Source organism: Cherax quadricarinatus, chromosome 34 (genome assembly GCF_038502225.1).
Source record: "Cherax quadricarinatus isolate ZL_2023a chromosome 34, ASM3850222v1, whole genome shotgun sequence".
Taxonomy (NCBI): domain Eukaryota; kingdom Metazoa; phylum Arthropoda; class Malacostraca; order Decapoda; family Parastacidae; genus Cherax; species Cherax quadricarinatus.
Genome location: NC_091325.1, coordinates 35,444,289 through 35,466,887, shown reverse-complemented (window position 1 = coordinate 35,466,887; position 22,599 = coordinate 35,444,289).

Here is a 22,599-nt window from a genome sequence, read left to right as displayed (position 1 = left end):
CACTCTGGTTCACATGCTGAGATAACTCACTTTCCAGGGTAATACCCTCTACACTCTCTGGTTCACAAGCTGAGATAACTCACTCTCCAGGGTAATACCCTCTACACTCTGGTTCACATGCTGAGGTAACTCACTCTCCTGGGTAATACCCTCTACACTCTGGTTCACATGCTGAGGTAACTCACTCTCCAGGGTAATACCCTCCACACTCTGGTTCACATGCTGAGGTAACTCACTCTCCAGGGTAATACCCTCTACACTCTGGTTCACATGCTGAGCTAACTCACTCTCCAGAGTAATACCCTCTATACTCTCTGGTTCACATACTGAGGTAGCTCACTCTCCAGGGTAATACCCTCTACACTCTGGTTCACATGCTGAGGTAACTCACTCTCCAGAGTAATACCCTCTACACTCTCTGGTTCACATACTGAGGTAGCTCACTCTTCAGGGTAATACCCTCGACACTCTCTGGTTCACATGCTGAGGTAACTCACTCTCCAGGGTAATACCCTCTACTCTCTCTGGTTCACATGCCGAGATAACTCACTCTCCAGGGTAATACCCTCTACACTCTCTGGTTCACATGCTGAGGTAACTCACTCTCCAGGGTAATACCCTCTACACTCTCTGGTTCACATGCTGAGATGACTCACTCTCCAGGGTAATACCCTCTACACTCTCTGGTTCACATGCTGAGGTAACTCACTCTCCAGGGTAATACCCTCTACACTCTCTGGTTCACATGCTGAGGTAACTCACTCTCCAGGGTAATACCCTCTACACTCTGGTTCACATGCTGAGGTAACTCACTCTCCAGGGTAATACCCTCTACACTCTGGTTCACATGCTAAGGTAACTCACTCTCCAGGGTAATACCCTCTACACTCTCTGGTTCACAAGCTGAGATAACTCACTCTTCAGAGTAATACCCTCTACACTCTCTGGTCCACATGCTGAGGTAACTCACTCTCAAGGGTAATACACTCTACACTCTCTGGTTCACATACTGAGGTAACTCACTCTCCAGGGCAATACCCTCTACACTCTCTGGTTCACATACTGAGGTAACTCACTCTCCAGGGTAATACCCTCTACACTCTCTGGTTCACATGCTGAGGTAACTCACTCTCCAGAGTAATACCCTCTACACTCTCTGGTTCACATAGTGAGGTAACTCACTCTCCAGAGTAATATCCTCTACACTCTCTGGTTCACATGCTGAGGTAACTCACTCTCCAGAGTAATACCCTCTACACTCTCTGGTTCACATACTGAGGTAGCTCACTCTCCAAAGTAATACCCTCGACACTCTAGTTCACATGCTGAGGTAACTCACTCTCCAGGGTAATACCCTCGACACTCTCTGGTTCACATGCTGAGGTAGCTCACTCTCCAGGGTAATACCCTCTACTCTCTCTGGTTCACATGCTGAGGTAACTCACTCTCCAGGGTAATACCCTCTACACTCTCTGGTTCACATGCTGAGGTAACTCACTCACCAGGGTAATACCCTCTACACTCTCTGGTTCACATACTGAGGTAACTCACTCTCCAGGGTAATACCCTCGACACTCTCTGGTTAACATGCTGAGGTAACTCACTCTCCAGGGTAATACCCTCTACACTCTCTGGTTCACATGCTGAGGTAACTCACTCTCCAGGGTAATACCCTCTACACTCTGGTTCACATGCTGAGGTAACTCACTCTCCAGGGTAATACCCTAGACACTCTCTGGTTCACATGCTGAGGTAACTCACTCTCCAGAGTAATACCCTCTACACTCTCTGGTTCACATGCTGAGGTAACTCACTCTCCAGAGTAATACCCTCTACACTTTCTGGTTCACATGCTGAGGTAACTCACTCTCCAGGGTAATACACTCTACACTCTCTGGTTCACATACTTAGGTAACTCACTCTCCAGGGTAATACCCTCTACACTTTCTGGTTCACATGCTGAGGTAACTCACTCTCCAGGGTAATACCCTCTACACTCTCTGGTTCACATGCTGAGATAACTCACTCTCCAGGGTAATACCCTCTACACTCTCTGGTTCACATGCTGAGGTAACTCACTCTCCAGGGTAATACCATCTTCACTCTCTAGTTCACATGCTGAGGTAACTCCTCTCCAGGGTAATACCCTCGACACTCTCTGGTTCACATGCTGAGGTAACTCACTCTCCAGGGTAATACCCTCTACACTCTGTGGTTCACATGCTGAGGTAACTCACTCTCCAGAGTAATACCCTCTACACTCTCTGGTTCACATGCTGAGGTAACTCACTCTCCAGAGTAATACCCTCTACACTCTCAGGTTCACATGCTGAGGTAACTCACTCTCCAGGGTAATACGCTCTACACTCTGTGGTTCACATGCTGAGGTAACTCACTCTCCAGAGTAATACCCTCTACACTCTCTGGTTCACATGCTGAGGTAACTCACTCTCCAGAGTAATACCCTCTACACTCTCAGGTTCACATGCTGAGGTAACTCACTCTCCAGGGTAATACCCTCTACTCTCTCTGGTTCACATGCTGAGATAACTCACTCTCCAGGGTAATACCCTCTACACTCTCTGGTTCACATGCTGAGGTAACTCACTCTCCAGAGTAATACCCTCTACACTCTCAGCTTCACATGCTGAGGTAACTCACTCTCCAGGGTAATACGCTCTACGCTCTGGTTCATATGCTGAGGTAACTCACTCTCCAGGGTAATACCCTCTACACTCTCTGGTTCACATGCTGAGGTAACTCACTCTCCAGGGTAATACCCTCTACACTCTCTGGTTCACATGCTGAGGTAACTCACTCTCCAGGGTAATACCCTCTACACTCTGGTTCACATGCTGAGGTAACTCACTCTCCAGGGTAATACCCTCTACACTCTGGTTCACATGCTGAGATAACTCACCCTCCAGGGTAATACCCTCTACACTCTCTGGTTCACATGCTGAGATAACTCACTCTCCAGGGTAATACCCTCTACACTCTGGTTCACATGCTGAGGTAACTCACTCTCCAGGGTAATACCCTCTACACTCTGGTTCACATGCTGAGGTAACTCACTCTCCAGAGTAATACCCTCTACACTCTCTGGTTCACATACTGAGGTAGCTCACTCTCCTGGGTAATACCCTCTACACTCTCTGGTTCATATGCTGAGGTAACTCACTCTCCAGGGTAATACACTCTACACTCTCTGGTTCACATGCTGAGGTAACACACTCTCCAGAGTAATACCCTCTACACTCTCTGGTTCACATGCTGAGGTAACTCACTCTCCAGGTTAATGCCCTCGACACTCTAGTTCACATGTTGAGGTAACTCACTCTCCAGGGTAATACCCTCTACACTCTCTGGTTCACATGCTGAGATAACTCACTCTCCAGGGTAATACCCTCTACACTCTGGTTCACATGCTGAGATAACTCACTCTCCAGGGTAATACCCTCTTCACTCTCTGGTTCACATGCTGAGATAACTCACTCTCCAGGGTAATACCCTCTACACTCTGGTTCAAATGCTGAGGTAACTCACTCTCCAGGGTAATACCCTCTACACTCTCTGGTTCACATGGTGACATAACTCACTCTCCAGGGTAATACCCTCTACACTCTCTGGTTCACATGCTGAGATAACTCACTCTCCAGGGTAATACCCTCTACACTCTCTGGTTCACATGCTGAGATAACTCATTCTCCAGGCTAATACCCTCTACACTCTCTATTTCACATGCTGAGATAACTCACTCTCCAGGGTAATACCCTCGACACTCTCTGGTTCACATGCTGAGGTAACTCACTCTCCAGGGCAATACCCTCTACTCTCTCTGGTTCACATGCTGAGATAACTCACTCTCCAGGGTAATACCCTCTACACTCTCTGGTTCACATGCTGAGGTAACTCATTCTCCAGAGTAATACCCTCTACACTCTCTGGTTCACATGCTGAGGTAACTCACTCTCCAGAGTAATACCCTCTACACTCTCTGGTTCACATGCTGAGGTAACTCACTCTCCAGGGTAATACGCTCTACGCTCTGGTTCACATGCTGAGGTAACTCACTCTCCAGGGCAATACCCTCTACTCTCTCTGGTTCACATGCTGAGGTAACTCACTCTCCAGGGTAATACCCTCTACACTCTCTGGTTCACATGCTGAGGTAACTCACTCTCCAAGGTAATACCCTCTACACTCTCTGGTTCACATGCTGAGGTAACTCACTCTCCAGGGTAATACCCTCTACACTCTGGTTCACATGCTGAGGTAACTCACTCTCCAGGGTAATACCCTCTACACTCTGGTTCACATGCTGAGATAACTCACTTTCCAGGGTAATACCCTCTACACTCTCTGGTTCACAAGCTGAGATAACTCACTCTCCAGGGTAATACCCTCTACACTCTGGTTCACATGCTGAGGTAACTCACTCTCCTGGGTAATACCCTCTACATTCTGGTTCACATGCTGAGGTAACTCACTCTCCAGGGTAATACCCTCGACACTCTCTGGTTCACATGCTGAGGTAACTCACTCTCCAGGGTAATACCCTCTACACTCTGGTTCACATGCTGAGCTAACTCACTCTCCAGAGTAATACCCTCTACACTCTCTGGTTCACATACTGAGGTAGCTCACTCTCCAGGGTAATACCCTCTACACTCTGGTTCACATGCTGAGGTAACTCACTCTCCAGAGTAATACCCTCTTCACTCTCTGGTTCACATACTGAGGTAGCTCACTCTCCAGGGTAATACCCTCGACACTCTCTGGTTCACATGCTGAGGTAACTCACTCTTCAGGGTAATACCCTCGACACTCTCTGGTTCACATGCTGAGGTAACTCACTCTCCAGGGTAATACCCTCTACTCTCTCTGGTTCACTTGCCGAGATAACTCACTCTCCAGGGTAATACCCTCTACACTCTCTGGTTCACATGCTGAGGTAACTCACTCTCCAGGGTAATACGCTCTATGCTCTGGTTCATATGCTGAGGTAACTCACTCTCCGGGGTAATACCCTCTACACTCTCTGGTTCACATGCTGAGGTAACTCACTCTCCAGGGTAATACCCTCTACACTCTCTGGTTCACATGCTGAGATAACTCACTCTCCAGGGTAATACCCTCTACACTCTCTGGTTCACATGCTGAGGTAACTCACTCTCCAGGGTAATACCCTCTACACTCTCTGGTTCACATGCTGAGGTAACTCACTCTCCAGGGTAATACCGTCTACTCTCTGGTTCACATGCTGAGGTAACTCACTCTCCAGGGTAATACCCTCTACACTCTGGTTCACATGCTGAGATAACTCACTTTCCAGGGTAATACCCTCTACACTCTCTGGTTCACAAGCTGAGATAACTCACTCTCCAGGGTAATACCCTCTACACTCTGGTTCACATGCTGAGGTAACTCACTCTCCAGGGTAATACCCTCTACACTCTGGTTCACATGCTGAGGTAACTCACTCTTAAGGGTAATACCCTCCACACTCTGGTTCACATGCTGAGGTAACTCACTCTCCAGGGTAATACCCTCTACACTCTGGTTCACATGCTGAGCTAACTCATTCTCCAGAGTAATACCCTCTACACTCTCTGGTTCACATACTGAGGTAGCTCACTCTCCAGAGTAATACCCTCTACACTCTGGTTCACATGCTGAGGTAACTCACTCTCCAGAGTAATACCCTCTACACTCTCCGGTTCACATACTGAGGTAGCTCACTCTCCAGGGTAATACCCTCGACACTCTCTGGTTCACATGCTGAGGTAACTCACTCTTCAGGGTAATACCCTCGACACTCTCTGGTTCACATGCTGAGGCAACTCACTCACCAGGGTAATACCCTCTACTCTCTCTGGTTCACATGCCGAGATAACTCACTCTCCAGGGTAATACCCTCTACACTCTCTGGTTCACATGCTGAGGTAACTCACTCTCCAGGGTAATACGCTCTATGCTCTGGTTCATATGCTGAGGTAACTCACTCTCCGGGGTAATACCCTCTACACTCTCTGGTTCACATGCTGAGGTAACTCACTCTCCAGGGTAATACCCTCTACACTCTCTGGTTCACATGCTGAGATAACTCACTCTCCAGGGTAATACCCTCTACACTCTGTGGTTCACATGCTGAGGTAACTCACTCTCCAGGGTAATACCCTCTTCACTCTCTGGTTCCCATGCTGAGGTAACTCCTCTCCAGGGTAATACCCTCGACACTCTCTGGTTCACATGCTGAGGTACCTCACTCTCCAGGGTAATACCCTCTACACTCTCTGTTTCACATGCTGAGGTAACTCACTCTCCAGGGTAATACCCTCTACACTCTCTGGTTCACATGCTGAGAACTCACTCTCCAGGGTAATACCCTCTACACTCTCTGGTTCACATGCAGAGGTAACTCACTCTCCAGGGTAATACCCTCTACACTCTCTGGTTCACATAGTGATGTAACTCACTCTTCAGGGTAATACCCTCTACACTCTCTGGTTTACATGCTGAGGTAACTCACTCTCCAGGGTAATACCCACAACACTCTCTGGTTCACATGCTGACGTAACTCACTCTCCAGAGTAATACCCTCTACACTCTTGTTCACATGCTGAGATAACTCACTCTCCAGGGTAATACCCTCTTCACTCTCTGGTTCACATGCTGAGATAACTCACTCTCCAGGGTAATACCCTCTACACTATCTGGTTCACATGCTGAGGTAACTCACACTCCAGGGTAATACCCTCTACACTCTCTGGTTCACATGCTGAGATAACTCACTCTCCAGGGTAATACCCTCTACACTCTCTGGTTCACATGCTGAGATAACTCACTCTCCAGGGTAATACCCTCTACACTCTCTGGTTCACATGCTGAGGTAACTCACTCGACAGGGTAATACCCTCTTCACTCTCTAGTTCACATGCTGAGGTAACTCCTCTCCAGGGTAATACCCTCGACACTCTCTGGTTCACATGCTGAGGTAACTCACTCTCCAGGGTAATACCCTCTACACTCTCTGGTTCACATGCTGAGGTATCTCACTCTCCCGGGTAATACCCTCTACACTCTCTGGTTCACATGCTGAGAACTCACTCTCCAGGGTAATACCCTCTACACTCTCTGGTTCACATGCTGAGGTAACTCACTCTCCAGGGTAATACCCTCTACACTCTCTGGTTCACATAGTGAGGTAACTCACTCTCCAGGGTAATACCCTCTACACTCTCCGGTTTACATGCTGAGGTAACTCACTCTCCAGGGTAATACCCTCTACGCTCTCTGGTTCACATGCTGAGGTAACTCACTCACCAGGGTAATACCCTCTACACTCTCTGGTTCACATGCTGAGGTAACTCACTCTCCAGGGCAATACCCTCTACACTCTCTGGTTCACATGCTGAGGTAACTCACTCTCCAGGGTAATACCCTCTACACTCTCTGGTTCACATGCTGAGGTAACTCACTCTCCAGGGTAATACCCTCTACACTCTCTGGTTCATATGCTGAGGTAACTCACTCTCCAGGGTAATACCCTCTACACTCTCTGGTTCACATGCTGAGGTAACTCACTCACCAGGGTAATAACCTCTACACTCTCTGGTTCACATGCTGAGGTAACTCACTCTCCAGGGTAATACCCTCTACACTCTCTGGTTCACATGTTGAGGTAACTCACTCACCAGGGTAATACCCTCTACACTCTCTGGTTCACATGCTGAGGTAACTAACTCACCAGGGTAATACCCTCTACACTCTCTGGTTCACATGCTGAGGTAACTCACTCTCCAGGGTAATACCCTCTACACTCTCTGGTTCACATGCTGAGGTAACTCACTCTCCAGGGTAATACCCTCTACACTCTCTGGTTCACATAGTGAGGTAACTCACTCTCCAGGGTAATACCCTCTACACTCTCTGGTTCACATGCTGAGGTAACTCACTCTCCAGGGTAATACCCACTACACTCTCTGGTTCACATAGTGAGGTAACTCACTCTCCAGGGTAATACCCTCTACACTCTCTGGTTCACATGCTGAGGTAACTCACTCTGAAGGGTAATACCCTCTACACTCTCTGTTTCACATGGTGAGGTAACTCACTCTCCAGGGTAATACCCTCTACACTCTCTGGTTCACATGCTGAGATAACTCACTCTCCAGGGTAATACCCTCTACACTCTCTGGTTCACATGCTGAGATAACTCATTCTCCAGGCTAATACCCTCTACACTCTCTGGTTCACATGCTGAGATAACTCACTCTCCAGGGTAATACCCTCGACACTCTCTGGTTCACATGCTGAGGTAACTCACTCTCCAGGGCAATACCCTCTACTCTCTCTGGTTCACATGCTGAGATAACTCACTCTCCAGGGTAATACCCTCTACACTCTCTGGTTCACATGCTGAGGTAACTCACTCTCCAGAGTAATACCCTCTACACTCTCTGGTTCACATGCTGAGGTAACTCACTCTCCAGAGTAATACCCTCTACACTCTCTGGTTCACATGCTGAGGTAACTCACTCTCCAGGGAAATACGCTCTACGCTCTGGTTCACATGCTGAGGTAACTCACTCTCCAGGGCAATACCCTCTACTCTCTCTGGTTCACATGCTGAGGTAACTCACTCTCCAGGGTAATACCCTCTACACTCTCTGGTTCACATGCTGAGGTAACTCACTCTCCAGGGTAATACCCTCTACACTCTCTGGTTCACATGCTGAGGTAACTCACTCTCCAGGGTAATACCCTCTACACTCTGGTTCACATGCTGAGGTAACTCACTCTCCAGGGTAATACCCTCTACACTCTGGTTCACATGCTGAGATAACTCACTTTCCAGGGTAATACCCTCTACACTCTCTGGTTCACAAGCTGAGATAACTCACTCTCAAGGGTAATACCCTCTACACTCTGGTTCACATGCTGAGGTAATTCACTCTCCTGGGTAATACCCTCTACACTCTGGTTCACATGCTGAGGTAACTCACTCTCCAGGGTAATACCCTCCACACTCTGGTTCACATGCTGAGGTAACTCACTCTCCAGGGTAATACCCTCTACACTCTGGTTCACATGCTGAGCTAACTCACTCTCCAGAGTAATACCCTCTACACTCTCTGGTTCACATACTGAGGTAGCTCACTCTCCAGGGTAATACCCTCTACACTCTGGTTCACATGCTGAGGTAACTCACTCTCCAGAGTAATACCCTCTACACTCTCTGGTTCACATACTGAGGTAGCTCACTCTCCAGGGTAATACCCTCGACACTCTCTGGTTCACATGCTGAGGTAACTCACTCTTCAGGGTAATACCCTCGACACTCTCTGGTTCACATGCTGAGGTAACTCACTCTCCAGGGTAATACCCTCTACTCTCTCTGGTTCACATGCCGAGATATCTCACTCTCCAGGGTAATACCCTCTACACTCTCTGGTTCACATGCTGAGGTAACTCACTCTCCAGGGTAATACGCTCTATGCTCTCGTTCATATGCTGAGGTAACTCACTCTCAGGGGTAATACCCTCTACACTCTCTGGTTCACATGCTGAGGTAACTCACTCTGCAGGGTAATACCCTCTACACTCTCTGGTTCACATGCTGAGATAACTCACTCTCCAGGGTAATACCCTCTACACTCTGTGGTTCACATGCTGAGGTAACTCACTCTCCAGGGTAATACCATCTTCACTCTCTGGTTCACATGCTAAGGTAACTCCTCTCCAGGGTAATACCCTCGACACTCTCTGGTTCACATGCTGAGGTACCTCACTCTCCAGGGTAATACCCTCTACACTCTCTGGTTCACATGCTGAGGTAACTCACTCTCCAGGGTATTACCCTCTACACTCTCTGGTTCACATGCTGAGAACTCACTCTCCAGGGTAATACCCTCTACAATCTCTGGTTCACATGCTGAGGTAACTCACTCTCCAGGGTAATACCCTCTACACTCTCTGGTTCACATAGTGAGATAACTCACTCTCCAGGGTAATGCCCTCTACACTCTCTGGTTTACATGCTGAGGTAACTCACTCTCCAGGGTAATACCCACTACACTCTCTGGTTCACATGCTGAGGTAACTCACTCTCCAGAGTAATACCCTCTACACTCTGGTTCACATGCTGAGATAACTCACTCTCCAGGGTAATACCCTTCACTCTGGTTCACATGCTGAGGTAACTCACTCTCCAGGGTAATACCCTCCACACTCTGGTTCACATGCTGAGGTAACTCACTCTCCAGGGTAATACCCTCTACACTCTGGTTCACATGCTGAGCTAACTCACTCTCCAGAGTAATACCCTCTACACTCTCTGGTTCACATACTGAGGTAGCTCACTCTCCAGGGTAATACCCTCTACACTCTGGTTCACATGCAGAGGTAACTCACTCTCCAGAGTAATACCCTCTACACTCTCTGGTTCACATACTGAGGTAGCTCACTCTCCAGGGTAATACCCTCGACACTCTCTGGTTCACATGCTGAGGTAACTCACTCTTCAGGGTAATACCCTCGACACTCTCTGGTTCACATGCTGAGGTAACTCACTCTCCAGGGTAATACACTCTACTCTCTCTGGTTCACATGCCGAGATAACTCACTCTCCAGGGTAATACCCTCTACACTCTCTGGTTCACATGCTGAGGTAACTCACTCTCCAGGGTAATACGCTCTATGCTCTCGTTCATATGCTGAGGTAACTCACTCTCAGGGGTAATACCCTCTACACTCTCTGGTTCACATGCTGAGGTAACTCACTCTCCAGGGTAATACCCTCTACACTCTCTGGTTCACATGCTGAGATAACTCACTCTCCAGGGTAATACCCTCTACACTCTGTGGTTCACATGCTGAGGTAACTCACTCTCCAGGGTAATACCCTCTACACTCTCTGGTTCACATGCTGAGGTAACTCACTCTCCAGGGTAATACCCTCTGACATTCTCTGGTTCACATGCTGAGGTAACTCACTCTCCAGGGTAGTACCCTCTACACTCTGGTTCACATGCTGAGATAACTCACTTTCCAGGGTAATACCCTCTACACTCTCTGGTTCACAAGCTGAGATAACTCACTCTCCAGGGTAATACCCTCTACACTCTGGTTCACATGCTGAGGTAACTCACTCTCCAGAGTAATACCCTCTACACTCTGGTTCACATGCTGATTTAACTCACTCTCCAGGGTAATACCCTCCACACTCTGGTTCACATGCTGAGGTAACTCACTCTCCAGGGTAATACCCTCTACACTCTAGTTCACATGCTGAGCTAACTCACTCTCCAGAGTAATACCCTCTACACTCTCTGGTTCACATACTGAGGTAGCTCACTCACCAGGGTAATACCCTCTACACTCTCTGGTTCACATGCTGAGGTAACTCACTCTCCAGGGTAATACCCTCTACACTCTCTGGTTCACATGCTGAGGTAACTCACTCTACAGGGTAATACCCTCTACACTCTCTGGTTCACATAGTGAGGTAACTCACTCTCCAGGGTAATACCCTCTACACTCTCTGGTTCACATGCTGAGGTAACTCACTCTCCAGGGTAATACCCTCTACACTCTCTGGTTCACATAGTGAGGTAACTCTCTCTCCAGGGTAATACCCTCTACACTCTCTGGTTCACATGCTGAGGTAACTCACTCTCCAGGGTAATACCCTCTACACTCTGGTTCACATACTGAGATAACTCACTCTCCAGGGTAATACCCTCTTCACTCTCTGGTTCACATGCTGAGATAACTCACTCTCCAGGGTAATACCCTCTACACTCTGGTTCAAATGCTGAGGTAACTCACTCTCCAGGGTAATACGCTCTACACTCTCTGTTTCACATGGTGACATAACTCACTCTCCAGGGTAATACCCTCTACACTCTTTGGTTCACATGCTGAGATAACTCACTCTCCAGGGTAATACCCTCTACACTCTCTGGTTCACATGCTGAGATAACTCATTCTCCAGGCTAATACCCTCTACACTCTCTGGTTCACATGCTGAGATAACTCACTCTCCAGGGTAATACCCTCGACACTCTCTGGTTCACATGCTGAGGTAACTCACTCTCCAGAGTAATACCCTCTACACTCTCTGGTTCACATGCTGAGGTAACTCACTCTCCAGAGTAATACCCTCTACACTCTCTGGTTCACATGCTGAGGTAACTCACTCTCCAGGGTAATACGCTCTACGCTCTGGTTCACATGCTGAGGTAACTCACTCTCCAGGGCAATACCCTCTACTCTCTCTGGTTCACATGCTGAGGTAACTCACTCTCCAGGGTAATACCCTCTACACTCTCTGGTTCACATGCTGAGGTAACTCACTCTCCAGGGTAATACCCTCTACACTCTCTGGTTCACATGCTGAGGTAACTCACTCTCCAGGGTAATACCCTCTACACTCTGGTTCACATGCTGAGGTAACTCACTCTCCAGGGTAATACCCTCTACACTCTGGTTCACATGCTGAGATAACTCACTTTCGAGGGTAATACCCTCTACACTCTCTGGTTCACAAACTGAGATAACTCACTCTCCAGGGTAATACCCTCTACACTCTGGTTCACATGCTGAGGTAATTCACTCTCCTGGGTAATACCCTCTACACACTGGTTCACATGCTGAGGTAACTCACTCTCCAGGGTAATACCCTCCACACTCTGGTTCACATGCTGAGGTAACTCACTCTCCAGGGTAATACCCTCTACACTCTGGTTCACATGCTGAGCTAACTCACTCTCCAGAGTAATACCCTCTACACTCTCTGGTTCACATACTGAGGTAGCTCACTCTCCAGGGTAATACCCTCTACACTCTGGTTCACATGCTGAGGTAACTCACTCTCCAGAGTAATACCCTCTACACTCTCTGGTTCACATACTGAGGTAGCTCACTCTCCAGGGTAATACCCTCGACACTCTCTGGTTCACATGCTGAGGTAACTCACTCTTCAGGGTAATACCCTCGACACTCTCTGGTTCACATGCTGAGGTAACTCACTCTCCAGGGTAATACCCTCTACTCTCTCTGGTTCACATGCCGAGATATCTCACTCTCCAGGGTAATACCCTCTACACTCTCTGGTTCACATGCTGAGGTAACTCACTCTCCAGGGTAATACGCTCTATGCTCTGGTTCATATGCTGAGGTAACTCACTCTCCGGGGTAATACCCTCTACACACTCTGGTTCACATGCTGAGGTAACTCACTCTCCAGGGTAATACAATCTACACTCTCTGGTTCACATGCTGAGATAACTCACTCTCCAGGGTAATACCCTCTACACTCTCTGGTTCACATGCTGAGGTAACTCACTCTCCAGGGTAATACCCTCTACACTCTCTGGTTCACATGCTGAGGTAACTCTCTCTCCAGGGTAATACCCTCTACACTCTGGTACACATGCTGAGGTAACTCACTCTCCAGGGTAATACCCTCTACACTCTGGTTCACATGCTGAGATAACACACTTTCCAGGGTAATACCCTCTACACTCTCTGGTTCACAAGCTGAGATAACTCACTCTCCAGGGTAATACCCTCTACACTCTGGTTCACATGCTGAGGTAACTCACTCTCCAGAGTAATACCCTCTACACTCTGGTTCACATGCTGAGGTAACTCACTCTCCAGGGTAATACCCTCCACACTCTGGTTCACATGCTGAGGTAACTCACTCTCCAGGGTAATACCCTCTACACTCTGGTTCACATGCTGAGCTAACTCACTCTCCAGAGTAATACCCTCTACACTCTCTGGTTCACATAATGAGGTAGCTTACTCTCCAGGGTAATACCCTCTACACTCTGGTTCACATGCAGAGGTAACTCACTCTCCAGAGTAATACCCTCTACACTCTCTGGTTCACATACTGAGGTAGCTCACTCTCCAGGGTAATACCCTCGACACTCTCTGGTTCACATGCTGTGGTAACTCACTCTTCAGGGTAATACCCTCGACACTCTCTGGTTCACATGCTGAGGTAACTCACTCTCCAGGGTAATACACTCTACTCTCTCTGGTTCACATGCCGAGATAACTCACTCTCCAGGGTAATACATTCTACACTCTCTGGTTCACATGCTGAGGTAACTCACTCTCCAGGGTAATACGCTCTATGCTCTGGTTCATATGCTGAGGTAACTCACTCTCAGGGGTAATACCCTCTACACTCTCTGGTTCACATGCTGAGGTAACTCACTCTCCAGGGTAATACCCTCTACACTCTCTGGTTCACATGCTGAGATAACTCACTCTCCAGGGTAATACCCTCTACACTCGGTGGTTCACATGCTGAGGTAACTCACTCTCCAGGGTAATACCCTCTTCACTCTCTGGTTCACATGCTGAGGTAACTCCTCTCCAGGGAAATACCCTCGACACTCTCTGGTTCACATGCTGAGGTACCTCACTCTCCAGGGTAATACCCTCTACACTCTCTGGTTCACATGCTGAGGTAACTCACTCTCCAGGGTTTTACCCTCTACACTCTCTGGTTCACATGCTGAGAACTCACTCTCCTGGGTAATACCCTCTACAATCTCTGGTTCACATGCTGAGGTAACTCACTCTCCAGGGTAATACCCTCTACACTCTCTGGTTCACATAGTGAGGTAACTCACTCTCCAGGGTAATACCCTCTACACTCTCTGGTTTACATGCTGAGGTAACTCACTCTCCAGGGTAATAAACACTACACTCTCTGGTTCACAAGCTGAGGTACCTCACTCTCCAGAGTAATACCCTCTACACTCTGGTTCACATGCTGAGATAACTCACTCTCCAGGGTAATACCCTCTACACTCTGGTTCACATCCTGAGGTAACTCACTCTCCAGGGTAATACCCTCCACACTCTGGTTCACATGCTGAGGTAACTCACTCTCCAGGGTAATACCCTCTACACTCTGGTTCACATGCTGAGCTAACTCACTCTCCAGAGTAATACCCTCTACACTCTCTGGTTCACATGCTGAGCTAACTCACTCTCCAGGTTAATACACTCTACTCTCTCTGGTTCACATGCCGAGATAACTCACTCTCCAGGGTAATACCCTCTACACTCTCTGGTTCACATGCTGAGGTAACTCACTCTCCAGGGTAATACGCTCTATGCTCTCGTTCATATGCTGAGGTAACTCACTCTCAGGGGTAATATCCTCTACACTCTCTGGTTCACATGCTGAGGTAACTCACTCTCCATTGTAATACCCTCTACACTCTCTGGTTCACATGCTGAGATAACTCACTCTCCAGGGTAATACCCTCTACACTCTGTGGTTCACATGCTGAGGTAACTCACTCTCCAGGGTAATACCCTCTTCACTCTCTGGTTCACATGCTAAGGTAACTCCTCTCCAGGGTAATACCCTCGACACTCTCTGGTTCACATGCTGAGGTACCTCACTCTCCAGGGTAATACCCTCTACACTCTCTGGTTCACATGCTGAGGTAACTCACTCTCCAGGGTAATACCCTCTACAATCTCTGGTTCACATGCTGATGTAACTCACTCTCCAGGGTAATACCCTCTACACTCTCTGGTTCACATAGTGAGGTAACTCACTCTCCAGGGTAATACCCTCTACACTCTCTGGTTTACATGCTGAGGTAACTCACTCTCCAGGGTAATACCCACTACACTCTCTGGTTCACATGCTGAGGTAACTCACTCTCCAGAGTAATACCCTCTACACTCTGGTTCACATGCTGAGATAACTCACTCTCCAGGGTAATACCCTCTACACTCTGCTTCACATGCTGAGGTAACTCACTCTCCAGGGTAATACCCTCCACACTCTGGTTCACATGCTGAGGTAACTCACTCTCCAGGGTAATACCCTCTACACTCTGGTTCACATGCTGAGCTAACTCACTCTCCAGAGTAATACCCTCTACACTCTCTGGTTCACATACTGAGGTAGCTCACTCTCCAGGGTAATACCCTCTACACTCTGGTTCACATGCAGAGGTAACTCACTCTCCAGAGTAATACCCTCTACACTCTCTGGTTCACATACTGAGGAAGCTCACTCTCCAGGGTAATACCCTCGACACTCTCTGGTTCACATGCTGAGGTAACTCACTCTTCAGGGTAATACCCTCGACACTCTCTGGTTCACATGCTGAGGTAACTCACTCTCCAGGGTTATACCCTCTACTCTCTCTGGTTCACATGCCGAGATATCTCACTCTCCAGGGTAATACCCTCTACACTCTCTGGTTCACATGCTGAGGTAACTCACACTCCAGGGTAATACGCTCTATGCTCTGGTTCATATGCTGAGGTAACTCACTCTCCGGGGTAATACGCTCTACACACTCTGGTTCACATGCTGAGCTAACTCACTCTCCAGGGTAATACCCTCTACACTGTCTGGTTCACATGCTGAGATAACTCACTCTCCAGGGTAATACACTCTACACTCTCTGGTTCACATGCTGAGGTAACTCACTCTCCAGGGTAATACCCTCTACACTCTCTGGTTCACATGCTGAGGTAACTCACTCTCCAAGGTAATACCCTCTGCACTCTGGTTCACATGCTGAGGTAACTCACTCTCCAGGGTAGTACCCTCTACACTCTGGTTCACATGCTGAGATAACTCACTTTCCAGGGTAATACCCTCTACACTCTCTGGTTCACATGCTGAGATAACTCACTCTCCAGGGTAATACCCTCTACACTCTGGTTCACATGCTGAGGTAACTCACTCTCCAGAGTAATACCCTCTACACTCTGGTTCACATGCTGAGGTAACTCACTCTCCAGGGTAATACCCTCCACACTCTGGTTCACATGCTGAGGTAACTCACTCTCCAGGGTAATACCCTCTACACTCTGGTTCACATGCTGAGCTAACTCACTCTCCAGAGTAATACCCTCTACACTCTCTGGTTCACATGCTGAGGTAACTCACTCTCCAGGGTAATACCCTCTACACTCTCTGGTTCACATGCTGAGGTAACTCACTCTCCAGGGTAATACCCTCTACACTCTCTGGTTCACATGGTGAGGTAACTCACTCTGAAGGGTAATACCCTCTACACTCTCTGGTTCACATGCTGAGGTAACTCACTCTCCAGGGTAATACCCTCTACACTCTCTGGTTCACATAGTGAGGTAACTAACTCTCCAGGGTAATACCCTCTACACTCTCTGGTTCACATGCTGAGGTAACTCACTCTCCAGGGTAATACCCTCTACACTCTGGTTCACATGCTGAGATAACTCACTCTCCAGGGTAATACCCTCTTCACTCTCTGGTTCACATGCTGAGATAACTCACTCTCCAGGGTAATACCCTCTACACTCTGGTTCAAATGCTGAGGTAACTCACTCTCCAGGGTAATACCCTCTACACTCTCTGTTTCACATGGTGACATAACTCACTCTCCAGGGTAATACCCTCTACACTCTCTGGTTCACATGCTGAGATAACTCACTCTCCAGGGTAATACCCTCTACACTCTATGGTTCACATGCTGAGATAACTCATTCTCCAGGCTAATACCCTCTACACTCTCTGGTTCACATGCTGAGATAACTCACTCTCCAGGGTAATACCCTCGACACTCTCTGGTTCACATGCTGAGGTAACTCACTCTCCAGGGCAATACCCTCTACTCTCTCTGGTTCACATGCTGAGATAACTCACTCTCCAGGGTAATACCCTCTACACTCTCTGGTTCACATGCTGAGGTAACTCACTCTCCAGAGTAATACCCTCTACACTCTCTGGTTCACATGCTGAGGTAACTCACTCTCCAGAGTAATACCCTCTACACTCTCTGGTTCACATGCTGAGGTAACTCACTCTCCAGGGTAATACGCTCTACGCTCTGGTTCACATGCTGAGGTAACTCACTCTCCAGGGCAATACCCTCTACTCTCTCTGGTTCACATGCTCAGGTAACTCACTCTCCAGGGTAATACCCTCTACACTCTCTGGTTCACATACTGAGGTAACTCACTCTCCAGGGTAATACCCTCTACACTCTCTGGTTCACATGCTGAGGTAACTCATTCTCCAGGGTAATACCCTCTACACTCTGGTTCACATGCTGAGGTAACTCACTCTCCAGAGTAATACCCTCTACACTCTCTGGTTCACATACTGAGGTAGCTCACTCTCCAGGGTAATACCCTCGACACTCTCTGGTTCACATGCTGAGGTAACTCACTCTTCAGGGTAATACCCTCGACACTCTCTGGTTCACATGCTGAGGTAACTCACTCTCCAGGGTAATACCCTCTACTCTCTCTGGTTCACATGCCGAGATATCTCACTCTCCAGGGTAATACCCTCTACACTCTCTGGTTCACATGCTGAGGTAACTCACTCTCCAGGGTAATACGCTCTATGCTCTGGTTCATATGCTGAGGTAACTCACTCTCCGGGGTAATACCCTCTACACACTCTGGTTCACATGCTGAGGTAACTCACTCTCCAGGGTAATACCCTCTACACTCTCTGGTTCACATGCTGAGATAACTCACTCTCCAGGGTAATACCCTCTACACTCTCTGGTTCACATGCTGAGGTAACTCACTCTCCAGGGTAATACCCTCTACACTCTCTGGTTCACATGCTGAGGTAACTCACTCTCCAGGGTAATATCCTCTACACTCGGGTTCACATGCTGAGGTAACTCACTCTCCAGGGTAATACCCTCTACACTCTGGTTCACATGCTGAGGTAACTCACTCTCCAGAGTAATACCCTCTACACTCTGGTTCACATGCTGAGGTAACTCACTCTCCAGGGTAATACCCTCCACACTCTGGTTCACATGCTGAGGTAACTCACTCTCCAGGGTAATACCCTCTACACTCTGGTTCACATGCTGAGCTAACTCACTCTCCAGAGTAATACCCTCTACACTCTCTGGTTCCCATACTGAGGTAGCTCACTCTCCAAAGTAATACCCTCTACACTCTGGTTCACATGCAGAGGTAACTCACTCTTCAGGGTAATACCCTCGACACTCTCTGGTTCACATGCTGAGGTAACTCACTCTCCAGGGTAATACACTCTACTCTCTCTGGTTCACATGCCGAGATAACTCACTCTCCAGGGTAATACCCTCTACACTCTCTGGTTCACATGCTGAGGTAACTCACTCTCCAGGGTAATACGCTCTATGCTCTGGTTCATATGCTGAGGTAACTCACTCTCAGGGGTAATACCCTCTACACTCTCTGGTTCACATGCTGAGGTAACTCACTCTCCAGGGTAATACCCTCTACACTCTGTGGTTCACATGCTGAGATAACTCACTCTCCAGGGTAATACCCTCTACACTCTGTGGTTCACATGCTGAGGTAACTCACTCTCCAGGGTAATACCCTCTTCACTCTCTGGTTCACATGCTGAGGTAACTCCTCTCCAGGGAAATACCCTCGACACTCTCTGGTTCACATGTTGAGGTACCTCACTCTCCAGGGTAATACCCTCTACACTCTCTGGTTCACATGCTGAGGTAACTCACTCTCCAGGGTATTACCCTCTACACTCTCTGGTTCACATGCTGAGAACTCACTCTCCAGGGTAATACCCTCTACAATCTCTGGTTCACATGCTGAGGTAACTCACTCTCCAGGGTAATACCCTCTACACTCTCTGGTTCACTTAGTGAGGTAACTCACTCTCCAGGGTAATACCCTCTACACTCTCTGGTTTACATGCTGAGGTAACTCACTCTCCAGGGTAATACCAACTACACTCTCTGGTTCACATGCTGAGGTAACTCACTCTATAGAGTAATACCCTCTACACTCTGGTTCACATGCTGAGATAACTCACTCTCCAGGGTAATACCCTCTACACTCTGGTTCACATGCTGAGGTAACTCACTCTCCAGGGTAATACCCTCCACACTCTGGTTCACATGCTGAGGTAACTCACTCTCCAGGGTAATACCCTCTACACTCTGGTTCACATGCTGAGCTAACTCACTCTCCAGAGTAATACCCTCTACACTCTCTGGTTCACATACTGAGGTAGCTCACTCTCCAGGGTAATACCCTCTACACTCTGGTTCACATGCAGAGGTAACTCACTCTCCAGAGTAATACCCTCTACACTCTCTGGTTCACATACTGAGGTAGCTCACTCTCCAGGGTAATACCCTCGACACTCTCTGGTTCACATGCTGAGGTAACCCACTCTTCAGGGTAATACCCTCGACACTCTCTGGTTCACATGCTGAGGTAACTCACTCTCCAGGGTAACACCCTCTACTCTCTCTGGTTCACATGCCGAGATATCTCACTCTCCAGGGTAATACCCTCTACACTCTCTGGTTCACATGCTGAGGTAACTCACTCTCCAGGGTAATACGCTCTATGCTCTGGTTCATATGCTGAGGTAACTCACTCTCCGGGGTAATACCCTCTACACACTCTGGTTCACATGCTGAGGTAACTCACTCTCCAGGGTAATACCCTCTACACTCTCTGGTTCACATGCTGAGATAACTCACTCTCCAGGGTAATACCCTCTACACTCTCTGGTTCACATGCTGAGGTAACTCACTCTCCAGGGAAATACCCTCTACACTCTCTGGTTCACATGCTGAGGTAACTCACTCTCCAGGGTAATACCCTCTACACTCTGGTTCACATGCTGAGGTAACTCACACTCCAGGTTAATACCCTCTACACTCTGGTTCACATGCTGAGATAACTCACTTTCCAGGGTAATACCCTCTACACTCTCTGGTTCACAAGCTGAGATAACTCACTCTCCAGGGTAATACCCTCTACACTCTGGTTCACATGCTGAGGTAACTCACTCTCCAGAGTAATGCCCTCTACACTCTGGTTCACATGCTGAGGTAACTCACTCTCCAGGGTAATACCCTCCACACTCTGGTTCACATGCTGAGGTAGCTCACTCTCCAGGGTAATACCCTCTACACTCTGGTTCACATGCAGAGGTAACTCACTCTCCAGAGTAATTGCTTTCCTGGGGCTGGGATGGAGGATATTGTTAGCCGTTTGGATGACATCATGAGAGGTAATGGGAGCAATCCTATTATCTGTCTCAGTGCTGGAGGCAACGATGTTGGCAGACGTAGGAGTGAGGACCTGATTAGCAGGTATAGGTCAGCAATAGAAATAATTAGAATTAAGGGTGGGAACCCTCTCATATGTGGTATTTTGCCAAGGAGGGGAGTTGGAAGTGAATGGTTGTCCAGGGCAATTGGTGTCAATTGCTGGCTGGACAAATACTGTAAGGAAAATGCGGTAACATTCATTGACAACTGGGACCTCTTCTATGGCAGAAATGACATGTATGCTAGGGATGGGGTTCACTTATCTAGGTGTGGGGTGGGAGCACTGGCAACTGCAGTGGAGGGAGCAGTTAGGACTTTAAACTAGGAATAGTTAGTGGTATGGGTTTTGGCAGGAAAACAGTGAAGTCCCAGTGTAGTAATATTACGAGTTCTAGGGGAACTAGTAATAATAAGAACGAGGTAGATATTGAAAAGCCAGGGACCTTGGGTGATAAGGACGGTAATAGGTTTAGTAGAAAAATAGAAATGAGCAGGAAGGGTAAAGAGAAAGGAGAGTCTTTCAATGTTTATTATGCTAATTGCCGTAGTGCTAGGAATAAGATGGACGAGTTGAGATTAGTTGCTAGTGCAAGTAACATTGATGTATTTGCCTTAACTGAGACGTGGTTTAATTCAAAAAGTCGGGACATGCCTGCGGAATGTCATATTCAGGGTTTTAAATTGTTCGAAGAAGATAGAAGTATTGGGAGGGGGGGTGGGGTGGCATTGTATGTCCGAGATCGCTTGAACTGTTGCATAAAAACGGGTATTAAGTCTGAAGTAACACATACAGAATCTGTTTGGATAGAATTTTTAGAGGGGCATGAAAAACTGATTTTAGGAGTGATATACCGTCCCCCTAACTTAGATAGGGACCAAGGGAAACTACTATGGGAGGAAATTGTTAAGGCCACAAGGCACGATAATGTAGTAATTCTAGGAGACTTTAACTTTAGTCATGTTGATTGGAATTTCTTGACTGGGAATTTAGAATCGTACGACTTCTTAGAAGTATTTCAGGATTGTTTTTTGAACCAGTTTGTGACAGAACCTACAAGGGGAAATAACCTGCTTGACTTAGTTATGGCAAACAATGAATCCCTTGTTAATAATTTAGAAATTTCAGAGGAACTGGGTGCTAGCGACCACAAATCAATTACATTTAGCATTGAATGGAAGTACGATAGTAGCGATAACTCAGTAACAGTCCCAGATTTTCGCTTAGCAGATTACGATGGGCTTAGAGAACACTTATCATCTGTTGACTGGGGTAACGAAGAGAGCTATCAATATGACAGTTTTCTGAACACTATACATGCTGCTCAAAGAGCGTTTATCCCATATAAAGAAATTAGATCAAATAGAAATGACCCAAAATGGATGAATAATAGGCTCAAATATCTACTAGGGCATAAGAAAGGAATTTATAGGCGTATCAAAAGAGGTGAGGGTCATCTTATGAATCAGTATATTGACATTAAGAGGGACATTAAAAAGGGGATAA